Below are 23,651 nucleotides of genomic sequence, written 5' to 3'. Positions count from 1 at the left end.
TGCTCAGAGCCATTTGAAATAAATTGGAGTGTTTTAACGAAAGATTGTTTTTGTGAGCTACCCTTCTGTCACGTTACTATAAAAATCTCCCAGTTTCAGATCCATACCTAGGTGCTAATACCGCGTTATCCATTTAAAATTTTGCACATGTAAATTCGTAGGCTAAATATTAGAGAATTCGGCGGCCCACAAGTAGATTTCTAGGTCGTGGTCATAAATCAACGTACTGTACTGTACGTACAGAGATTGCGAAAATTCCAATAAATGTAGGAATTGAGGACGGTAAACGTTGTGAACTGGGAAGATAAAATAAAAAAAGAGGCGATATTAAAATGGGTGAATGAGGAAAGGGAAACTGCTAAAGAAAATCGAGAGTTTGAGGAGAAATTTTCTAGATGAAGCTATATTACAAAAGTTCTTTAGAAGGCTCTGTTAATGAAAGTAATGCAAAATACTGAGAAGATATTTACTAACCGAAGACATAAGAATAAAGACGTCATCCATCAACACTAAAAGGATGGTGTGGAAGAGGAAAGAACAGAGATTGCTAAGCCTGGAGACGAAGGCCCGCCCCTTGATCAGATCACGCGATTATGACGGCGAGGCTGATAATATTTTATACCAAGACTCAGATCGGGCCAAAATTTTCTTCGCCTTTCGTAGGAAATTGCCATCCTGTATGAGAGAGTCGTGCTGTTTCTTCGCCTTCCTAATATGCTAATGCGCATAAACACACTACAAAGACGGCCAACTTGTGCAAGGACGCCCTCGGGGAAAAGTAGGAAGCTGTGCTCACGCGGACTGCCTTGTGCAATTAGCACTGAGTACCTCGTCTCTCGAAAACATCTCCGAGAGAAGGCCGGCGGACGAGCCGTGAGATAAATTAGACAAAGCGCGCAGCCGGAACAAAGGGAGCCTTCCCTTATGACGGATGTGGCGGCGTGGGCGGCCCTGTGTTTGCGCCGGCGCCTCCCGTTCTGTTCCGTTCCGTTCCGTTCCGTCGTGTTGCACTCCCAGCGCTGAGACGTCGCGCCTCCCCTGACAAATCTGCTGCGTTGTCGGTATGCGGCCCGTACGCATCTGCCTCTCCCACCCGCTCACCTTCTCGCCCCTCCATCCCCCTCCCCACAGCTACCGTCGGGGCCATGTATCATAATTAAAGAGGCAGCGCGTCCCGGTTCCCTAATGACGGGATTAATGGCGCCATGCGATCTGACAGACGCCCGCAGGGTCGCAACCCCGCTCCCCTCCTCCCCCTGCCGTGACGTACACCTCACTCACTCACTCACTCATGAAGAGACATATCGAATCACACTACGTCAGCCCTAACGAATGTCCGCATCACGTCTTTGTCATAGCTTCGTACTCTGGCGCACAAAGAAACGAGAACCGCGGTGCTACAAATACACTACTGGCCATTAAAATTGCTACACCATGAATAAATGCTGATGATAAACAGGTATTCATTGGACAAATTTATTATACTAGAACTGACATGTGATTACATTTTCACGCAATTTGGGTGCATAGATCCTGAGACATTAGTACCCAGAACCACCACCTCTGGCCGTAATAACGGCCTTGATACGCCTGAGCATTGAGTCAAACAGAGCTTCGATGGAGTGTACAGGTACAGCTGCCCATGCAGCTTCAACACGATACCACAGTTCATCAAGAGTAGTGACTGACGTATTGTGACGAGCCAGTTGCTCGGCTACCATTGACCAGACGTTTTCAATTGAGAGATCTGGAGAATGCGATGGCCAGGACAGCTGAAGGACCTGCAACATGCGGTCGTGCATTATCCTGCTGAAATGTAAGCTTTCGCAGGGATCGAAGGAAGGGTAGAGCCACGGGTCGTAACACATCTGAAATGTAACGTCCACTGTTCAAAGTGCCGTCAATGTGAACAAGAGGTGACCGAGACGTGTAACCAATGGCGCCCCGTACCCTCACGCCGGGTGATACGCCAGTATGGCGATGACGAATACATGCTTCCAATGTGCGTTCACCGCGATGTCGCCAAACACGGATGCGACCATCATGATGCTGTAAACAGAACGTGGATTCATCCGTAAACATGACGTTTTGCCATTCGTGCACCCAGGTTCGTCGTTGACTACACCATCGCAGGCGCTCCTGTGTGTGATGCAGCGTTAAGGGTATCCGCAGACATAGTCTCCGAGCTGATAGTCCATGCTGCTGTAAACGTCGTCGAACTGTTCGTGCATATGGTTGTTGTCTTGCAAACGTCCCCATCTGTTGACGAGACGTGGCTGCAAGATCCGTTACAGCCATGCGGATAAGATGCCTGTCATCTGGACTGCTAGTGATACGACGCCGTTGGGATCCAGCACGGCGTTCCGTATTACCCTCCTGAACCCAACGATTCCATATTCTGCTAACAGTCATTGGATCTCGACCAACGCGAGCAGCAATGTCGCGATATGACAAACCGCAATCGCGATAGGCTACAATCTGACCTTGATCAAAGTCGGAAACATGATGGTACGCATTTCTCCTCCTTACACGAGGCATCACAACAACGTTTCACCATGCAATGCCGGTCAATGCTGTTTGTGTATGCGAAATCGGTTGGAAACTTTCCTCATGTCAACACGTTGTAGGTGTCGCCACCGGCGCCACCCTTGTACGAATGCTCTGAAAAGGTAATCATTTGCATTTCACAGCATCTTCTTCCTGTCGGTTAAATTTCGCGTCTGTAGCACGTCATCTTCGTGGTGTAGCAATTTTAATGGCCAGTAGTGTATAAAGATGAAAACAAAATCTGCCATGTGATGTTACGTCGAATCTACTCTACACAGATTTGTGGTTGTGATAACATTTCTATGCAGGGTGACCTACTATCTGCGAAAAGTTTACTGATCGCTTACAGAGAGGGGCTGCGGGACTGGAGGAACCTCCGCCCAATACGTCCACTAATAGGACGAAACCTTATGACCACCTGCCAACCAGCGTGTTGGCCCACCTTTGGAACTCAATAGAGCAAAGATTCCTCGTAGTACTGATTCGGTGAATCCTTAGTATGTTTCTCGAGTTCTGTGGCACCAGATGCCTATTCACAAGTCACGCAACTACCGTACATTAGGGCCCGGTGGTTTGTGGTTGCGGAGGTGGCGCCCAATAGCGCCCAGTATGTGTTCTACCGTGTTCAGATCAGGCGAATTTGGTGGCCAAGTATCAACGAGAGTTCACTATCAAGCTCCTCGAACTACTGTAACACGACTCTGGCTACATGGCACTAACAGTTGTCTCACTGGAAAATGCCATCGCCTTCAGGAGAGGCACCAAACATTCAGGGACATAGCCGATCCCTAGAAATATTCATGTAATCCGGCAGATGAAAATTACTCCATTACTACCATAGGTCACACGGAAACTTACGTGAATGTCCCCGTCCCCCATAGTATAATATTCTCTCCACCGGCCTGTGGTGCGATGCGTGTTTCGAGAAATCCAAGAAGTGGTTCAAATGGCTCTAAGCACTATGGGACTTAACATCTGAGGTCATCAGTCCCATAGACTTAGAACTAATTAAACCTAACTAACCTAAGGACATCACACACATCCATGCCTGAGGCAGGATTCGAACCTGCGACTGTAGCGGTCACGCGGTTCCAGACTGGAGCGCCTAGAACCGCACGGCCACACCGGCCGGCTTCGAGAAATCGTTCGTCTGGAACCAGACAGGGCCATAGACTTGGTGTAATGAGAACCGTGATTCGTTCGACCAGGTGACATCTAATCTAGATGATACCGTGCACACTGGAATCTTAATGGGATCGCGTACGGATCGTATGCTGCAGAGCACCAAGTTCAATAATGTGTTGCTTTGAAACACTTGAACATGCACTAGTATCGTACTCTCTTGCCAGATGTGCCACAGTTTGGCATCTACCCTGCATTACAGGAAAGGCAAGCTCCCGACCTGGACGTACCGGGTGATCAAAAAGTCATTATAAAATTGAAAACTTAATAAACCACGGAATAATATAGATAGAGAGGTAAAAATTAACACTCATGCTTGGAATGACATGGGGTTTTATTAGAACCACCCCATTTTGCTAGACGCGTGAAAGATAACTTGCGTGCGTCGTTTGGTGATGATCGTGTGCTCAGCCCCCACTTTCGTCATGCTTGGCCTCCCAGATCCTCAGACCTCAGTCCGTGCGATTATTAGCTTTGGGGTTACCCGAAGTCGCAAGTGTATCGGGACAACATCCGACGCCAATACCTCACCATAACTCCGCACATGCTTTACAGTGCTGTTCACAACATTATTCCTTGACTACAGCTATTGTTGAGGAATGATGGTGGACATATTGAGCATTTCCTTAAAGAACATCATCTTTGCTTTGTCTTACTTTGTTATGCTAATTATTGCTATTCTGATCAGATGAAGCGCCATCTGTCGGACATTTTTTGAACTTTTGTATTTTTTTTTTGTTCTAATAAAACCCCACGTCATTCCAAGCTTGTGTGTCAATTTGTACCTCTCTATTTACATTATTCCGTGATTTATCCAGTTTTCAAATTTATACTGACTTTTTGATCACCCTGTACTTTGATAAGAAATGGAGGTGCAGCATGTTGTCACCTACTCGCAGTTTCAGTGTACTTCAAGCACTATCTGTAGATGCTCACCACAACACCAGTTGACTAGCCGACCAAATTACATGTTTGAGAGGTGCTCATATCCAGACGCCAAGGCATAACAATCTGCTCTGTGTCGCTCATTTCTGTGAGTTATCCCATTTGCAGCATCGTGGCTAGAAAGATCCACATTCGCCTCTGTTCCACTTATATTCTTCACTTACTGTGTCACCTGCCTGAACGCCACCAGGCGACATTCAGTCTCGCAGCTGGCAATGATAATTAAGTTTGGGCTCATCAATGTAGACCAGGGGTGGCCAAGAACTGGGCTCGCCGGCCGTGGAGTGGCACGAGTACCATAGCGCCCAGCCTGGCTGGTACGTTTGCCCTACCCCCACGCCACTCTGTCTGCGCGTGAGGAGGGGGAATCTGGGAACGCACCGCATTTAAATGTAAACGTGGCGGTACTGCACACGGCTTGCTTGTATTTCACATTTCTGAATAACATAGAACAAAAACTATCATCATATGGACAGACGCATGTAAATTCGTAGATTACCGAACTCTGATTGCCACGCAATAGCGACGTTTTTTTAGTTTCACAATAGAAAAAAAAGTCTTTCATGCACACATATGTTGGGCGAAATATTGTATCGCTTTTGTAACCTCACTATGGAGACACTTTTAACGTTCAAGGGCTTTGTATTTTAAACGGGAATTACATTGCAGATCAATGTTATACGCACACAAGCACACGGGTGCTTTCAACTGAAATGGCAAACGGTTTCGAACACAGCTCGAAAACAGATATAAGACTGGCAGTGTCCTCATAATGTTTTGGAAACTATCGTTTTAATTCTTTCAAGGCCACAACAAATTCTTCAAATTTCGCTTCTTCTTCAACGCCAGTGAGCTTAGGGAAATGGACTGAGTTTGCCAGAATGTGTCCACACTACAACGCGAATTTGTTTTTGAATGAATCCCAATCAAATCAGAAAACAGTTTTTTCTCACCTTGCAGTGTCTTACTGTGGGCAGTGTGCAAATCAAGTCCACTTTCAATCTGTCTGTAATCCATTCCGGACGTTCTAATTTTCGTTCCTGCCCTGCTCTTTCCTTCATAAATTCAACAATAGCGAGTTTTAAATCGAAAAATTGTCCCAAGTATGACCCTTGACTTAACCAACATACTTTGCAGTGAAATATAGCTCCATACTCTTCGTTCAGTTCCATCGAAAACTGTTGCAACCAATAGTGGAGCAATGGGTGCGACACGAGAAATGTTACTCTTCATACCACCAATTTCCTCAAGAGATCCACGCCTGCAAATTAAGCACTAAGTGCTTCTTGATATACAGAACAATGAATCCTGTCTGTCGCTCGTTGAAATTTTTTGCTATTTCATTGCCAACTAAACCTCTGAATTCTTTCTGCATGGTATTGTAATGTCGTTTCACAGCGAACGTGGAATACCCTTTGCTTTTGCTACTACATAAGATATTTGAGAATTCTCATCCCTCTCTTCTGTCATTCCATTCATTTTTAAAGGCCTGTGATCATAGATCGCTAGGCTGCCTCTTCTTCTGCAAACAGTGAACGTCCTTCATATCACGGACGAATGGCGAAAGGTGAAGAGCGCTGACGTAAGGGAGCTGACATCATAATTCTGCCGAACTGAAGAGAGTTGTGACAATCGAAAAATGCGACACCTCAATACTGAATGACAAGTCGCGCTGCACCGAGTACTTCCGGGAAGAACCGAACAAAGCCGAGACAGGCCGCAGGCCTTGGCCCGCTTGCGGCCGGTACACCCTGCACGCGTGAAGTTTCGCGCGCCATGGTCTGCCCTGCTATTGACGTCCACAGGGAGACGAGCGGTGCTGGTGAGTGGTGGGGTATGAGAGGCTCTGCCTTCATCACGCACTGCTAACACTACAGGGCAGCATTGTTTATTGTACCAACATCAGTGCGGAAGTAGAACGGTGGTGCTGAAGTGACGAATGCTTAAATGTTTCGTGGAAATGCCCTGTTGACGTGACCGTTTTCAATAAAAGTATTCAATGCTACAAAGTTCGCATAATCTCTGAAAAGAAACGTTCGGCAAGTCATTTTCTGCGTCTCACCCTGTATCAACCGTTCCCCTTGAACTTTAGTTGCCTGCCGCTAGGGGACAGAACAGCCTCGTCACGCATTTCGAAACAAATAAGTCGAGTTTTGAAATATTATACTGATTACACAAAGCAGGCGTTCAGGGGCTGTATATATATCCTTGTGACAGTGGTTCTGTGGGCAGCAGGCTGTGATCCAAGGCACGCTTCTGCAGCCAGTGTTTCGTCTTCTGGTTAGGGAGACATCGTCAGACGCTATAAAAATGTAATTAGTTAATTTTGAAACATATATTTATCGACAGTTTCGACCAGATATGAAAGGCTAGAATGCCACCCATCTGATTATATCATAAAAGCACGCACTTGCCCCACTTGGGCAGTTCCACATTTGCACGAGAGCAGCACTGTCTCCGTCTGATGAGGGCTGCTGGCGCCAGTTCGTGGCGTCCTCGCAGCGGTAAGTTTTCCCGTACCCTCCGCTATCTTGCATTGAGGTGTGCTCGCATATCCTTCTGACCGTGCTTCTCCGGTAAGACTCCAGCATTAAGTCACAATGAACGCTAAACTTACGTTTCAATAACCTCATGGAAAGCATACTAAAATATATCAAACGTTTTTTATGATGCAACAATCTGCCCTGCAGAAACTCATTTTTCAGCTTATGATAGGTTCAGACAATATTACAATATGATAGCGAACAGTTCATATTTTCTCATTTTCTTTACTCATTTCGTTCCTAGCCATCCATGGCAGCAGCTTCGTACAGCTCCCGTTATTTTATCGTGGTGCTGTAGTCAAGTTGCCAGTAGAGAACTTTCCAGAACGAGATCATAAGGGTACTGCCCACACACTATTATTATCTCCACCGTTGTACACTTCAGCGACATATTGTCTTTAACACTTTGAAAGGGTACAGTACCGCCCGACATTGAAAATAGGTACAACATTCTTCGTTATTCTTGTCAGAACAACATATTTCTTGTACTAATAACTCAATTTCACTTAATACACCGAAGCCGGATACCAGTGTAGGAAAGAATGACAATTTATTTATTTAATTGATCACATGTGCACTCCCACAAAATAAATCCCTACATCCAATTTGATGAGATCTGCGAAATGAATGAATGTATGGTCGTCTGCTAACCGCAGATAGTGAATGTGCAATATATGATCATCTTTGAGACGGTCCTTTGGTCACCTTTGGTGGAACCAAAGAGATGAAATTTACCTGAGCTTTGAGCGCCTGAAATGTGGCTGACTAATATGGTAGCAAGGTGCTCCCCCACTTTGGCAGATGTGCGAAATGACCTGAAGAACGGCCATGTTTCAGCACTCTGGCGCTGGATCTTGTGTTGGTAAGACCTGTCTTAGGTATGCTCCGTGAAGACAAAAGAGTGGAGAAAATGGTATGCATATGAAATACTTAAGAGTAGTTTGGAATAATTATTTCTCTATTTCAGGAACTTTTGGGGGAGAATTAAATGACAGGCAGGTAATATTAAGGGTATCGTAGTAGTCTTCGGAAGTGACCACCGGTCACAGTGAAACCACGTGTAGCAATAAGATGAAATATTTGCGAGTGCTAGTACTAAGTTGGAATACTTGCGAGTGCTAGTACTAAGTTGAAATACTTCCGAGTGCTAAAGTTAAGCTGAATTACTGGCGTGTGTACTATAAGTTGGAAATATTTAAGAAACGGCGTGTGCAGGACTTGAAATTAGAGACGAATACTTCCACGTGGTGAGTACTGTGTGAGTCTCAATCTGTGTTTGAGACAAAGGATAAAGAGAAGTACTCGTCCGTGGTATCAGTTGAGCCCTCGCGTGTGTGACGAATATGTTCTTAATATTACTCTGCGTTTTATGTTTCCGTGTGACGCTGGATACAAACTCTAATACTATGAGAGAGACGCAAAATGAGTCAGCCGTATATCCAGCAACGCCACTTGGCTTGCATTGCACAGGAAGACGTGCATATATCCTCCAGAGTTCGTAGTAGGAAAGAAAAGTTACGAACTGGGGCAGTGTCGTGTGAAACTGGGATGAATACTAATTGAAGTGGAAAAGCTGAATGTGAAGTGATTCTAACGTTGTGACTATTCTTTGTGATGTATGTTGCCAGTGTGATGTATTTCATGCAATTTAAGTGTGTGTGGTTTGATGGGAGAGTAGCAAGATAGGTTCAGAGGCAGTGGGTTATGCATGTTCCTTTTTGCACTGCTCGGTCTGGAGTAAATTTTCGTGATGATGGGTGTGAGAGTCGAAGTGTGAGATATAGCAAAAGATCCACCATCCTATCCAGAAAGTGCACTGTAGCGTTAGATAATTACGAGACCATAAGATAGAGAATCACTAATGTAAAGCCATGCCCACTGGGCGGAGTTTCTCATGTGTAATTATTGAATAAAAATGTAATAACAGAATAATAGAATTTATCGGAATAAAAAAAAAGGATAGTGAAAAGAAAAAGATTGGTGGCCTTGTTCTTCGAATAGTGTGTAGTCATGATATCCACAATTTATAACGTGTGCGCCATTCACATTCAGTGCGATGGCCACGTGTTGATCAAAGCCGTTGAGTAAGAAAGAAAATGTGGTATTGCCAGTGCGTAGTGAACAATCCGAGTTGTGTAAATTACTAATAGTCAGGTATGCGTTATCCGTTTCCGTTGCGTAATATTCAAACATGAGAATAATTTCTAGCTTAACTGTGAGTAGTAGAGCTCATAATCAGTCATTGATGTTTTGCGATAAATAAGAATAAATCTACTCGCTTGGCAGACCACTCATCTTGCAGGCCTGACTGCTTGATGCCACAGTATGAGCAAGGCATGTGGGTGCGTCTCAACTTACTTTAGAGGAGTGCTGATTTCTGCATCTAAGACAAAATGCAGCGATAAAGATGATTATCTACAGTAACTTTGGTGCAGAAATTCTGGTTTTAATGAGCCGCTATTCTACACATGTTTCCAGGTATCTTGCTCAGCTGGGACTTCACGCTTTTCTAAATGGAGCAATGTCTTTTACCAAGTGGGATGAAACAGAACAATAGTGTTCTTGAAAATCACGCATGACTCTGAATTACGTTCAATAATTCAACTTTTGATGCTGTAATGTTACGGACACTAATTCTCGTTGCAACATTCTTCAAGTATGTCGCCGTCAGCATAAAGTAATATAAAGACTACACCATGGTCATTAGCTACAGAAGTAGTTGTAGCGCCCCGTTCAGCTTGGAGGTATGTTTGTTCGATAGTAAACAGGATATTGTAAGGCATAATATCTTAATATCTGTAAAAAAATAAAAAATAAAAACAAAAATGATACCAATGCGAGAGAAGCGGGACAACATACTCGCTAACATCACATACAGTTATAAGTTAAATAGTGCTAAATTAAATCGCAGAATTTGATAATGGCAATAAATTTCTGAAATGTTCCGTGCTATGCATGGAAAGGACGTAACTCGTATACTGTCTAATGTTGAAATCAGTATCTTGAATGGCTTTGCTTACCATAATTTAAGCTGCTACTCAAGGGTGTCTTTTTCTTAGGACTATAGGCTGCCGTGAATATAAATCGTGCGTTACCTGAAACAAAGAGAAAAGTGAATAAACATTCGCATATTTACAATCACTGGATGCATTTAAGTAAAACATTGTACGAACGATTATATTTATATTTCTGGCACCAAGTAAATATATTATCGTATTTTCTGGGAAGAAATGTAATGTAAATAATAGAACGTAGCACAAATATGGACAAACACAGTTGAATTCAAATGGCTCTAAGCACTATGAGACTTAAAATCTGAGGTCATCAGTCACCTAGACTTGTAACTACTTAAACCTAACTAACCCGAGGACATCACACACATCCATGCCCGAGGCGTGATTCGAACCTGTAACCGTAGCAGCAGCGCGGTTCCGGACTGAAGCGCCAAGAACCGCTCGGCCACATACCGGCCGGCAAACACAGTTGAATATTGAGGTAGTTTTTCAGTCTTCCGAAACGGAATATTGAGTCCAATGACAAAGTGATGAAGGCAGCCTATGTACAAGTCCAAGCACGCTCTCGTATTTGCGTTTGTACTGCATATCTTACGGTCAGTGCGCCCCGTCGCAAAGATAAACAAACGCTGCAGTGAGAAAGCAGAAGCTGATACGCCACCCGGCAAACGTTGCACGTATATTGCTGCAGCAAGCGTGTTGACACATTGTAGCTGTACGAGGGGTATCAGCACCATATTACAGTCCCGGGACAAGGGTCGGGATTCAGGAATTATCAGCAGAGGGAGCACACAAAGCTACAAAAAAAAGTTACATTTCTGAAATACAAACATAAGATAGGTTTACACAGCCCCGCGCGGCGAGATAGTCTGCGACCAGCCTCATGCATACAAATGCAGCCAGCGCCTGCGACCTTCAGCAGTGTCCACGCTGCGCCATGCAGTTACGGCGATCAAAAGGCCGCCCTGTTCCATGCGGGTCGCACCTTGCTGGCCGCCTATGAGGCCTACATGATGATTATTACTTCTTCTAAATTCTGGAAAAAGAGGGCACTCAAAGTTCTGTGAGTTCGTATGGACTTCTGCTTATTGGAGTCTGACATTTTTAGCCGACCTTTAGTGCCCAATCTACACTACCCACCATTAAAATTTCTACACCAAGAGGAAATGCAGATGACAAACGGGTATTCATTGGACAAATACATTATACTAGAACTAACATGTCATTACATTTTCACGCAATTTTGGTGAGAAATCGGTACTGAGAAATCAGTACCCAGAACAACCACCTCTGGGCGTAATAACGGCCTTGATACAACTGGGCATTGACTCAAACAGAACTTGGATGGCGTGTACAGGTACAGCTGCCCATGCAGCTTCAACACGACACCACAGTTCATCAAGAGTAGTGACTGGCGCATTGTGACGAGCCAGTTTCTTGGCCACCATTGACCTGACGTTTTCAATTGGTGAGAGATCTGGAAATGTGCTGGCCAGGGTAGCAGTCGAACATTTTCTGTATCCAGAAAGGCCCGTACAGGACCTGCAACATGCGGTCGTGCATTATCCTGATGAAAAGTAGGGTTTCGCAGGGATCGAATGAAGGGTAGAGCCACGGGTCGTAACACATCTGAAATGTAACGTCCACTGTTCAAAGTGCCGTCAATGCGAACAAGAGGTGACAGAGACGTGCAACCTGTGAGACCCCATACCATCACGCCGGGTGATACGCCAGTACGGCGATGACGAATACACGCTGCCTATGTGGGTTCACCGCGATGTCACCAAACACGGATGCGACCATCATGGAGCTGTAAACAGAACCTGGATTCATCCGAAAAAATTACGTTTTGCCATTCGTGCACCCAGATTCGTCGTTGAGTACACCATCGCTGGCGCTCCTGTCTGTGATGCAGCGTTAAGGGTAACCGCAGCTATGGTCTCCGAGCTGATAGTCCATGCTGCAGCAAACGTCGTCGAACTGTTCGTGCATATGGTTGTTGTCTTGAAAAAGTCCCCATCTGTTGACTCAGGGATCGAGACGTGGCTGCACGATCCGTTGCAGCCATGCGGATAAGATGCCTGTCATCTCGACTGCTAGTGATACGAGGCCGTTGGGATCCAGCACGGCGTTCCGTATTACCCTCCTGAACCCACAGATTCCATATTCTGCTAACAGTCATTGGAACTCGACCAACGCGAGAGTATTGTCGCGATACGATAAACCGCAATCGCGATAGGCTTCGGAAACGTGATGGTACGCATTTCTCCTTCTTACACGAAGCATGACAACAACGTTTCACCAGGCAACGCCGGTCAACTGCTGTTTTTTTATGAGAAATCGGTTGGAAACTACCCTCATGTCAGCATGTTGTAGGTGTCGCCACCGGCGGCAACCTTGTGTGAACGCTGTGAAAAGCTAATCATTTGCATATCACAGCATTTTCTTCCTGTCGGTAAAACTTCGCGTCTGTAGCACATCTTCGTGGTGTAGCAATTTTAATGGCCAGTAGTGTAAATCTTTCTTATGTGGATAATTATATTATTTGGTCGTGTTTTAGAAGACATTAATTTTAATTTTCCACGCAGATTTTTATTATTGTGACCTATAATTATCGATTTTCTTGCACGTCTTTTCTGACTTTTGGTATGTCTAATTCTTGTTTCGTACAATATCTGGCATTATTTAAAGCATGTAAAATACAGCAAAAGGAAAAAAAATTAGTGTACACTTTTATAATATTCCAATTAACTCAAGATTTATTGCTGCAACTGAGTATATGACTACATGAAATGATTATACTCGGAGATCAAAAGCACAAGTGGTTCAGAGGTACCAGGTATCGACCCGTGCTGAAACACCTGTATGTGGTGTAGCCACCACGGGTGCAATGCAAGCGCTGACTCCGGCATCCAGTCGATAGTACAGATGGCGAGTACTGTCCTGGGATACGTTATGCCACGCCTGCTCGACCTGTTCTTAAAGAGTTGTTGGCTGACAAGTCGCACGATCTCTTCTCGTCCCATTATATCCCATACGTGCTCGACTGAAGACCGATCGGGAGATTGTGCGGGTCAGAGAAGTTGCTGCAGGTTTTGCAGAGCACGTTGAGTTTCACAGGCAGTGTGGGGGCGAACATTATTCTGTTAGAACAACACATCACCTTCATGTTGCAAGAACGGGTGTAACAACATTCTGCACGTACCGAGAGCTGCTTAGCCTCCTCCCCAGAAACACCAAAGGTGAACGAGTGTTGCCGGCCGCGGTGGCCGTACGGTTCTAGGCGCTCCAGTCCGGAGCCGCGCTGCTGCTACGGTCGCAGGTTGGAATCCTGCCTCGGGCATGGATTTGTGTGATGTCCTTAGGTTAGTTAGTTTAAGTAGTTCTAAGTTCTAGGGGACTGATGACCACAGCAGTTGAGTCCCATAGTGCTCAGAGCCATTTGAACCATTTATTTGAACGAGTGTTGCAGCTTATCGCACCCCAGACCATAAGTCTTGGGGTGTGGACAGTGTGTCTTGGACAAATGCACTTACCAGGTCTACCTTGTACGCGCAAACGTCCATCACTTGCGTGCAGGCAGAACCTGATTTCATCGCTGAAGACCATGGCGCGCCATTCCGTCTTCCAAGTGATCCTCTGACGGCTTCTGTCGAGCTGTGCACATCGATATTGTGGATTGGGTGGAAAGACAGGTGTCCGTACCCGTAGTCCCACTGCTAATGAAACGGTTCGCAACAGTTCGTGTTGACACATCCGGGCTCACAATTCCTCTTACCTGTACTGTGGTAGCTGTACGACCTTCCATTGCTGCCCTTACAATACGACGATACTGGCGGGCGTCTGTGCTGCGTGGACGCCCAATACCTTGTCTATGGGTGTGAGAATGTTCACGTGAAAACTGATACCAACGTCGTTGCACAACTGAGGCAGTACATCCAACTTGCGTGGTAATTCTCCGAAAGGACCATCCCACCATTCGGAAGGTCACAATTTGACCCCTTTCAAACACACTCGTTTGGCCTGGGTGCCAGCTTGGTTCAGACGTTTGCACCATACTTAGCCTACTGGGTAGACACAAACGGTGCTGTCGTAGCTATGCCACTAGGCTATCTGTCAGCGGACGACATTGAAGTCAGGTGACATATGCCGACATCGCATCAAAATCGACGTCGTCTTTCCAGGTGTACTGTTTTTTTACGGCAGTGTATTATTACCAAGCTTGTTGAAAGGAAAGTTTGGAGCAATAATCATATGATTCGTGTTGTAACTGGGGCAAGGATTCTATTCCTTCGCAGTCGACCCGATAGACGGAAAACGGAGAAACGTTGTCCGACGTCTTTTTGGCTGTGAGGGGCGCATCCGGTATATGGCGTTATTTGGCCAACCTGCAGTCGAGGGACTGGTTTTCCATAACGTACGTAAAACTGATGCCAGCGTCGTTGCACAACTGACGATGTATGTCCAACTTGCTTTGCAACTGATCATAGAAAGAAGGCTTTCACTGCAGGTGTTGTCATCACTTAACACTTCCGGGCTGAGATGCCGTCGTCCATACATAAAACTCTCCCCTGACGTTTCGCCTTCGACTGCGGAAGGCATCCTCCGAGGAGATGGAGCTCAGCGGACTGGTTTAAGGACTAGAGACCTGCCTGTAACGGTTGATTTTTTCAGCACTTTTTAAGTTAGAAAACTTTCGAGAAGTCTGGGCAGAAAGCAAAACTTTTCAAAGCCTGATCAGAAAGTGAGCAATGAGAATGCGTACAATCTGCTCCTGAGCCTGATTGGCTAAATGCCCCAGAGGATTAAATAATTTCAGGAGTTGCCTGGAGATCCTCTGGAGCAGAGGTGTTAGCTGAGTGTTTCATATTTCGGAATTCGAGAGGTTACACTCACAGTGCGGAAACTTAGAAAAATTACGAAGTATGTTCGTGTGCATGAGCGTGAATTTCTGTTCAGTCATTTTCAATTTTCACCCTTTTCTCCTTTTTTTTTCAGACGAGTGTTGTGGTATGTATTTATTTCACTTTTATGTTAGTCCATCTCCTCTCCCCCTCTCTCTGTCCATCTCCTCCTCCCCCTCTCTGTTCCTCTCCTCTACCCCCGACTCTCCACCTATTTCCTTTACCCCCTCTTCCTGCTGATCTCTTTCTCGCTCTCTCTCTCTCTCTGTCCATCTCCTCCTCTTTCCTTTTTTGCCCACCTCTTCATCTCCCCTCTCCCTGTCCATCTCCTCCTCTTCCCTTTCTCCGGACGTTTCCTCCTCCCACTCTCTCTATCCGTCTCCTCTTCCCCTCTATCTGTCGATCTGTTCCTCCCCCCATCTCTGTCCATCTCCTTCTTTCCGCTCTTCTCTCTCCACATTAGCACCTCCACAATAATAGGAGGCTGCTGGTTCTTACCCCACAGTATTTATTTCCAGATAGTAAGTAATATGTGTGCCAGATTTGATTGAAATCGTTGAAGGCGTTTAGGTTGAGCTTTTTACCCGTGGATTTGGCCACTATACGTTTATAAAGTATATATTTCGCCTATATCTCTAGCGAATTTTGCTCTGCAGTATCATTTTCACGCCGCTCAATGTTTATGACGTCGTATCTCCTGAACTCTGTGTCGTACAGTGATATATAGTTTTGCTGGTCTTGCAAAAAATATCGCGAACACAGTTAGTAGTAAACAAGTAACAAATTAAAAGCTCATGCCTGATGTGGAGGTTTTACTACATGAACAGCGATAAATTTTTTCCTTTCATCATTTTGTGGGGGTTGTCAGCGAGGAAAATTTTCGTAAAGGTTTGGTATTACGTGTGAAGTTTGTCCCAAGTCATTAAGAGCTCTATTGTCAAATATTGGATGAATAAAGTTTGGGTATTCGCGCATCGTGGAGTACACTTCGTTTTCACACCTATCGCCACCACTTTGGTAGATGGGTATAAAGTATCCTATGACTTCATTTAGGGTATAAGTTACTCAATTCCAAATTGCATCCAAATCCGTCCAGCCGTTCCATTATGGAAGAGTAACAAACATACTACCCCCTCCCCCCCCCCCCCCCCCCCCCCCCCACACACACACACACTCACTCACAACCTTTCACATCTGTAATGTAATATATATACAGACAAGATTGTCGAAGTTATCCAGATGTATCTGAATTGTAAACTTTAGCCCAACTTAAATTTCACCCATCTTTGCGGAACGTAATGCATGCATGATAGGATACCAGCATATCTTGCTGCCCGGTAAGACGACATCTAACGTGGCAACATGTCCGAGATGGAGAGGTCGACCAGGATCAGTGCGTTAGTCTCCAAGATCAGCTGACCTCAGTCCTCTGGATATTTCTGTCTCGGGTCATCTCGGACGTGTAGTGAACAGCACTCCCACTGATATTGTTGAAGAACTAGAGCAGTATATTGTACAGTCTTGACAAGATTTACGAGTAAATCAAGGGCTGAGTGAAAAAAAAAATTGTGACTCACTGCAGAGACAGTAATGACGACACATGGAACACCTGCTTTAACAGGTACGAATGTTCAGTAAACTGTGACGTGTAACGTGCTGAACCGGGGCTGCATCTCGTTTAAGTTTACTTTTCAAAGGCATTTGTTAATTAAATGAAACAACAAAATTACTGTTACCAGTCACCGTTGACTGGTAACAGTAAACTTGTTTCATTTAACGCCAATAACAGTCACGGTAAAGCCTAACTTAAATTGTTCGCATTTAAAGGCATTTGTGCTAACATAGGCAATGTTTAATACTCAAATCACTGTTGGCTCCTAACCACACATTGCGCTTAGCTCACAAATGGCTTGTTTGCAGATCCATGTTGAACGGAACGTATTTACCTATGTTATTGTATACATTAATTTGTGTTAGTTTTCATATATGGTGTATCATACCTAATGTTATTGTATTGCGAAAACTGACACAAATTAATGTATACAATAACATTAGGTATGATACACCACACACACACACACACACACACACACACACACACCCACACACACCCACACCCACACACACACATATATATATATATATATATATATATATATATATATATATATATATATATATATATATATACGAGGGGCGTTCAGAAAGTAAGCTCCGATCGGTCGCGAAATGGAAACGACTATGAAAATCCGATAAAGCTTTGCACAGATGTGTTGGGTAGTGTCTCTAGTATAACTCCAGTTAGCATCACGTCGCTCTTCTCATTTCTGAGCTCGCAGTGAGTGCGTAAAGATGCCTAGAAAATAGTGTCTGCCGCCAAGTACGAGGGCCTGGTGAGAAATTTCGCCTGAAGCTATGCAGCTAACATTACATAACTGTCGTGCTGTTTCTTCTTCAAGACAATTCTCAGCCGCATTCTGCAGGGGCAATGAAGATGCTCCTGCATCGTTTTCAAATGGAAATGTGAGATTACCCACAATACAGTCCGCAATTGTCTCCCCCTGAGTTTCATCTCTGATCACATGAACCGCTGTCTTTGAAGACAACATTTTGACACAGACAACGAGGTGTAGGCCAGCTTGGAGAATTGGCGGAAAGCACTGGCGGCTGCCTTCTATGATGAGGCTATTGAAAAGTTGGTACAACGCTATGACAAAAGTCTAAGTCAGAACGGCGACTACGTAGAGAAGTAGCTGAAAGGTGTAGCTAATTGTTACAAGTAAAACATTTCTGATGTTCACTGTGGTTTCAATTTGGCAATCAATCGGAGCTTACTTTCTGAACAGGTCTCGTATATATATATATATATATATATATATATATATATATACACTCCTGGAAATTGAAATAAGAACACCGTGAATTCATTGTCCCAGGAAGGGGAATCTTTATTGACACATTCCTGGGGTCAGATACATCACATGATCACACTGACAGAACCACAGGCACATAGACACAGGCAACAGAGCATGTACAATGTCGCCACTAGTACAGTGTATATCCACCTTTCGCAGCAATGCAGGCTGCTATTCTCCCATGGAGACGATCGTAGAGATGCTGGATGTAGTCCTGTGGAACGGCTTGCCATGCCATTTCCACCTGGCGCCTCAGTTGGACCAGCGTTCGTGCTGGACGTGCAGACCGCGTGAGACGACGCTTCATCCAGTCCCAAACATGCTCAATGGGGGACAGATCCGGAGATCTTGCTGGCCAGGGTAGTTGACTTACACCTTCTAGAGCACGTTGGGTGGCACGGGATACATGCGGACGTGCATTGTCCTGTTGGAACAGCAAGTTCCCTTGCCGGTCTAGGAATGGTAGAACGATGGGTTCGATGACGGTTTGGATGTACCGTGCACTATTCAGTGTCCCCTCGACGATCACCAGTGGTGTACGGCCAGTGTAGGAGATCGCTCCCCACACCATGATGCCGGGTGTTGGCCCTGTGTGCCTCGGTCGTATGCAGTCCTGATTGTGGCGCTCACCTGCACGGCGCCAAACACGCATACGACCATCATTGGCACCAAGGCAGAAGCGACTCTCATCGCTGAAGACGACACGTCTCCATTCGTCCCTCCATTCACGCCTGTCGCGACACCACTGGAGGCGGGCTGCACGATGTTGGGGCGTGAGCGGAAGACGGCCTAACGGTGTGCGGGACCGTAGCCCAGCTTCATGGAGACGGTTGCGAATGGTCCTCGCCGATACCCCAGGAGCAACAGTGTCCCTAATTTGCTGGGAAGTGGCGGTGCGGTCCCCTACGGCACTGCGTAGGATCCTACGGTCTTGGCGAGCATCCGTGCGTCGCTGCGGTCCGGTCCCAGGTCGACGGGCACGTGCACCTTCCGCCGACCACTGGCGACAACATCGATGTACTGTGGAGACCTCACGCCCCACGTGTTGAGCAATTCGGCGGTACGTCCACCCGGCCTCCCGCATGCCCACTATACGCCCTCGCTCGAAGTCCGTCAACTGCACATACGGTTCACGTCCACGCTGTCGCGGCATGCTACCAGTGTTAAAGACTGCGATGGAGCTCCGTATGCCACGGCAAACTGGCTGACACTGACGGCGGCGGTGCACAAATGCTGCGCAGCTAGCGCCATTCGACGGCCAACACCGCGGTTCCTGGTGTGTCCGCTGTGCCGTGCGTGTGATCATTGCTTGTACAGCCCTCTCGCAGTGTCCGGAGCAAGTATGGTGGGTCTGACACACCGGTGTCAATGTGTTCTTTTTTCCATTTCCAGGAGTGTATATATATACATATATATATATATATATGGTGTATCATACCTAATTTTGAAAACTGATATATATATATATATATATATATAAAACTGCCTGACGAAAATGTAGAGCAGTCATTAGAGTGCATTACTGTTGTTCATGTTTAGTGTTGTTATTAGGCTTGGTAGGATATACACGGAGAGCACAGAAACACTCTGAAAAGCTTGTAAGGGTATTGCAGGGTAGGTTCTGCTGAGAAAGCTTAAAAAAAGTATTCCATATGTTGCTCCATTTCCGGGTTAATTAGCGTTGAAGCTGGTCAATAAGACGATTGCGCGTACAAATTCAAGCGGGCCGCCAGAGACGGCGTTGTCAAATGTGTTCTCCGAAATAATGCGCGATTCAAAAACTGGACATGCGACGGCAGTATGGATCGAATCCGCGCCAAAGGTGAGCAGTCCCGTGCGCAATCATCTGCGCTATGAGAACAACTGATTCTAATGGTATCTGGCGGGCCGCTTGAATCTGCGCGCAACGGCCTCGTTGGCTAACTTCAATGCTAATAGCCTTCGAAATGGCGCAACGTAGTGAACTTTTTGTTAACAATTATTTCTCAGCACAGTCTATACTGCAACAGTCTGTTTCCGGCTGCCGTATATAAGACGCGAGAACAGCATCAGATGCTGGGTGATCATTGTAGACGATACGAAGATGCCGCGTATTTCATGAGACAGCTTTATCGGCATCTGGCCTTGTTTGAAAGGAGCGTCATTGTCGGTCTCCATTCGGCCGGTTAGTCGAATCGTACAATACCCATACTTTTTTTGAGGGGGGTGGGGTTGGATGTGACAGTGGCCTGATGTTGGACTCCATGGGAACGTGAAAGCATGGGAATGAAAGGGCAGGCATATTCATCGTCAAGGTTCCGGTCGACCATATATGACCACCGCCGGAGAGGATCGCCGTATTGTGAACCAAGTACATCATTACTCCTTAACACCTACGCCTACCACCCGAGAATAGATAATGGACTGTCTGCAACATTCTACGACATCCTATACCTTTGGTTGGAGGCTAACAGCAGCCGGACTAGGGAGGTACTTCCCATACGTAGGCTCCCGTTAAAACGACAACACAAAAGGCTCCCTTTCGAAGTGGAGCCGTGACCTGAAAGCATGGTCTGATGGACTGATGATGAACGGGGTCGCATCGTGCTCAGCGATCAGTTGCGGTTCTGCACCAACCTGGAAGATCATCGTCGCCATGTAGGACGGCGACCATTCTTCCAATGATGCGGAGGGGAACAGGGGTGTTACTTCTGGTATCGTGGTGTGAGGGGCCATTGAGTGTAGCTTCGCATCATGACTGTTAGCGATCTAGGGAACTCTGATGGTAGAACAGTACGTCACGGACATCCTGCGGCGTCATCTGTTACCTCTCACGCAACGGTATCGTGGTGCCATTTTCCAACACGACAATGCTCGTTCATACGTAGCACGTGTACTCCCATGGATAGCAAGATCCCACGATCTTTCACCAAAAGAACATGTTTGGGAACCGCTCGGACGGCAGATCTGTGCCATTGTCAGGACCATTTACAACAGCTGTAGGCCATCTTGCCTCAGGAGAGGATACAACGTCTTTATGACACCCTTCCCAAGTGAATCAGTGCAAGCATCCCAGCCAGACTGTGTGCACCATTATACTGACATGTGGACTCATACTGCCAAGCTGCACGTAAATTTGACTAGATTTTGTGATCACTTCAATATTTTTACATCTTGTGTCAAACTATGAAGATTCATTTCATTTCCTAGATCTGTTCCGGGTGTTTCACTTTTTTCAGGCCGTGTATGTGTGTGTTAGTGACAATACATCGAAGGGACTATATGGAAGACGGATGTTCGGCGAATGATAATTGAAGGTCAGTCTTTGGACCCTCTGTGTGAACGAGTATTCCTAAGTGTATACTGCAGTCCCCGAAGCAACGACTGCATCAGTGTGCAGGCCGTAGTAGCGAATTTGTTAATCCATAGTGGGTCTCACAAAGGGAGAGATATATGGCACAGAAGCCAGCTCACTAAATCCCTCCGTGATCTTAGGAAATGGGATTTATGTGTGCACTCGCCCTGGGCTACTTCCAGCGGGTACGTACTGCGGACACGGCCGGGCTGGGGAGACGACGAGGCTCAGGACAAACGGCCGGCCGTCACGGCAGCTGCTGCAACTTTCAGCAGGCGGCGGCGTCCCGTCCCCGGAAACACGCGGTCAGCCGATGCCACGCCACCGAACTCTACGCTGCGGAGTGTCCTGACATCATTGGTCGACTCATCTTTAGTACGCAGACGTTCGAGATACAACACCTCAAACGGGGTTCTGAGTTTGTTTCTTGAACACGAAATAGCAGTGCCTATGTTACTAATAACTACGATGCAATGTTCCCTCGAACGCATGGAGATTTCCGAAGGAACAGGCACTGCAGCGACTAAAGCCGCCAAGAAATACAGGAAATGCATTAGCTGTTGCGAATACGAACCACCATCTGCTGTACGTTGGACTGACGACAGTCCGTAATTGCAATACATTTCCTGTATTTATTGTCGACTGTAGTCGTTGCAGTACCTGTTCCTACAGACATGCATTCATGTCCGAACGAACATCGCATCGTACTTTTGAATAACAGAGGCACTGCTGTTTCGTATTTACTCGTCAATACCAGTCCTTGCTGGACGGGAATGAATATACACACATCGAAAAAAGTTTTGTATCACCCCGGTTACCAGAACTCCTGAAGTAGATGTTGACTGTGGATATTCTATCACAGACACAGTCCCTTTGGCTGTTCAATGATGTCACTAAACCCTCCGAAAGATGTAAGCAATCACGCATGAGCAGATAGAGGAAGTACGACAGCCGATCGGTTCCAGTCATTCCAGCAGGGAGCTACAAGGCTCGTCTTGCCTGTAGTTCAGCCATGCCTAGACGATCAATATCGCGGTTCGATCGCGTCCGCACTGTTACTTTGTGCCAAGAAGGGCTCTCAACAACGGAAGTGTCCAGGCGTCTCGGAATGAACCAAAGCGATGTTGTTCTGACAAGGAGGAGACACAGAGAGACACGAACTGTCGATGACATGCCATGCTGATGCCGCCCAAGGGCTACTACTGCAGTGGGTGACCGCTAACTACGGATTATGGCTTCAAGCAACCCTGACATCAACGCCACCATGTTGAATAATGCTTTTCGTGGAGCCACAACACGTCCCTTTACGATTCAAACTGTGCGCAATAGGCTGCATTTTGCGCAACTTCACTCCCGATGTCCATGGCGAGGTCCGTCTTTGCAACCGTGACACCATGCAGCGCGGTACAGATGGGCCCTACACATGCCGAATGGACCTCTCAGGATTGGCATCACGCTCTCTTCATCGATGAGTGTCGCATATCCCTTCAACCAGACAATCGTTGGAGACGTGTTTGGAGGCAACCCGGTAAGGCTGAACGCCTTAGACACACTGTCCAACGAGTGCAGCAAGGTTGAGGTTCCCTGCTGTTTTGGGGTGGCATTATGTGGGGCCGAACCACACCGCTGGTGGTCATGGAAGACGTCGTAACGGCTGTACGATACGTGAATGCCATCCATCCATTCATCTATCGATCGGCAGCATATTGGCGAGGCATTCATCGTCATGGACGACAATTCGCGTCCCCATCGTGCACATCTGAGTGGCTTCCATCAGGATAACGACATCGCTCGACTAGAGCGGCCAGCATGTTCTCCAGAGATGAACCCTAACGAACATGCCTGGGATAGATTGAAAAGGGCTGTTTATGGACGACGTGACCCACCAACCACTCTGAGGGATCTACGGCGAATCGCCGTTGTGGAGTGGTACAATCTGGACGTCTCGTCGCATGGTGGTACAATATGCAATGTGTGGTTTTCATGAGCAATGAAAAGGGCGGAAATGATGTTTATGTTGATCTCTATTCCAATTTTCTGTACATGTTCTGGAACTCTCGGAACCGAGGTGATGTAAAACTCTTTTTGATATGTGTACATAACGTGCGAGCGCAGCTTGTGAGGCATGGACGGCGTCATATGGAAGTTTGGGTCTGGCCGTGATTCGGTTAAGGTGACAAATCACGTAAAGCGGGAAATCCAAGAACAAGCCCCAGTGGGACTCAAATTTTCAGTTTCGTCATTCCAATATACAGCCGATAGTGGTT

This window comes from Schistocerca americana, chromosome 2 (genome assembly GCF_021461395.2).
Source record: "Schistocerca americana isolate TAMUIC-IGC-003095 chromosome 2, iqSchAmer2.1, whole genome shotgun sequence".
NCBI lineage: Eukaryota > Metazoa > Arthropoda > Insecta > Orthoptera > Acrididae > Schistocerca > Schistocerca americana.
This window is presented reverse-complemented; position numbering follows the sequence as displayed.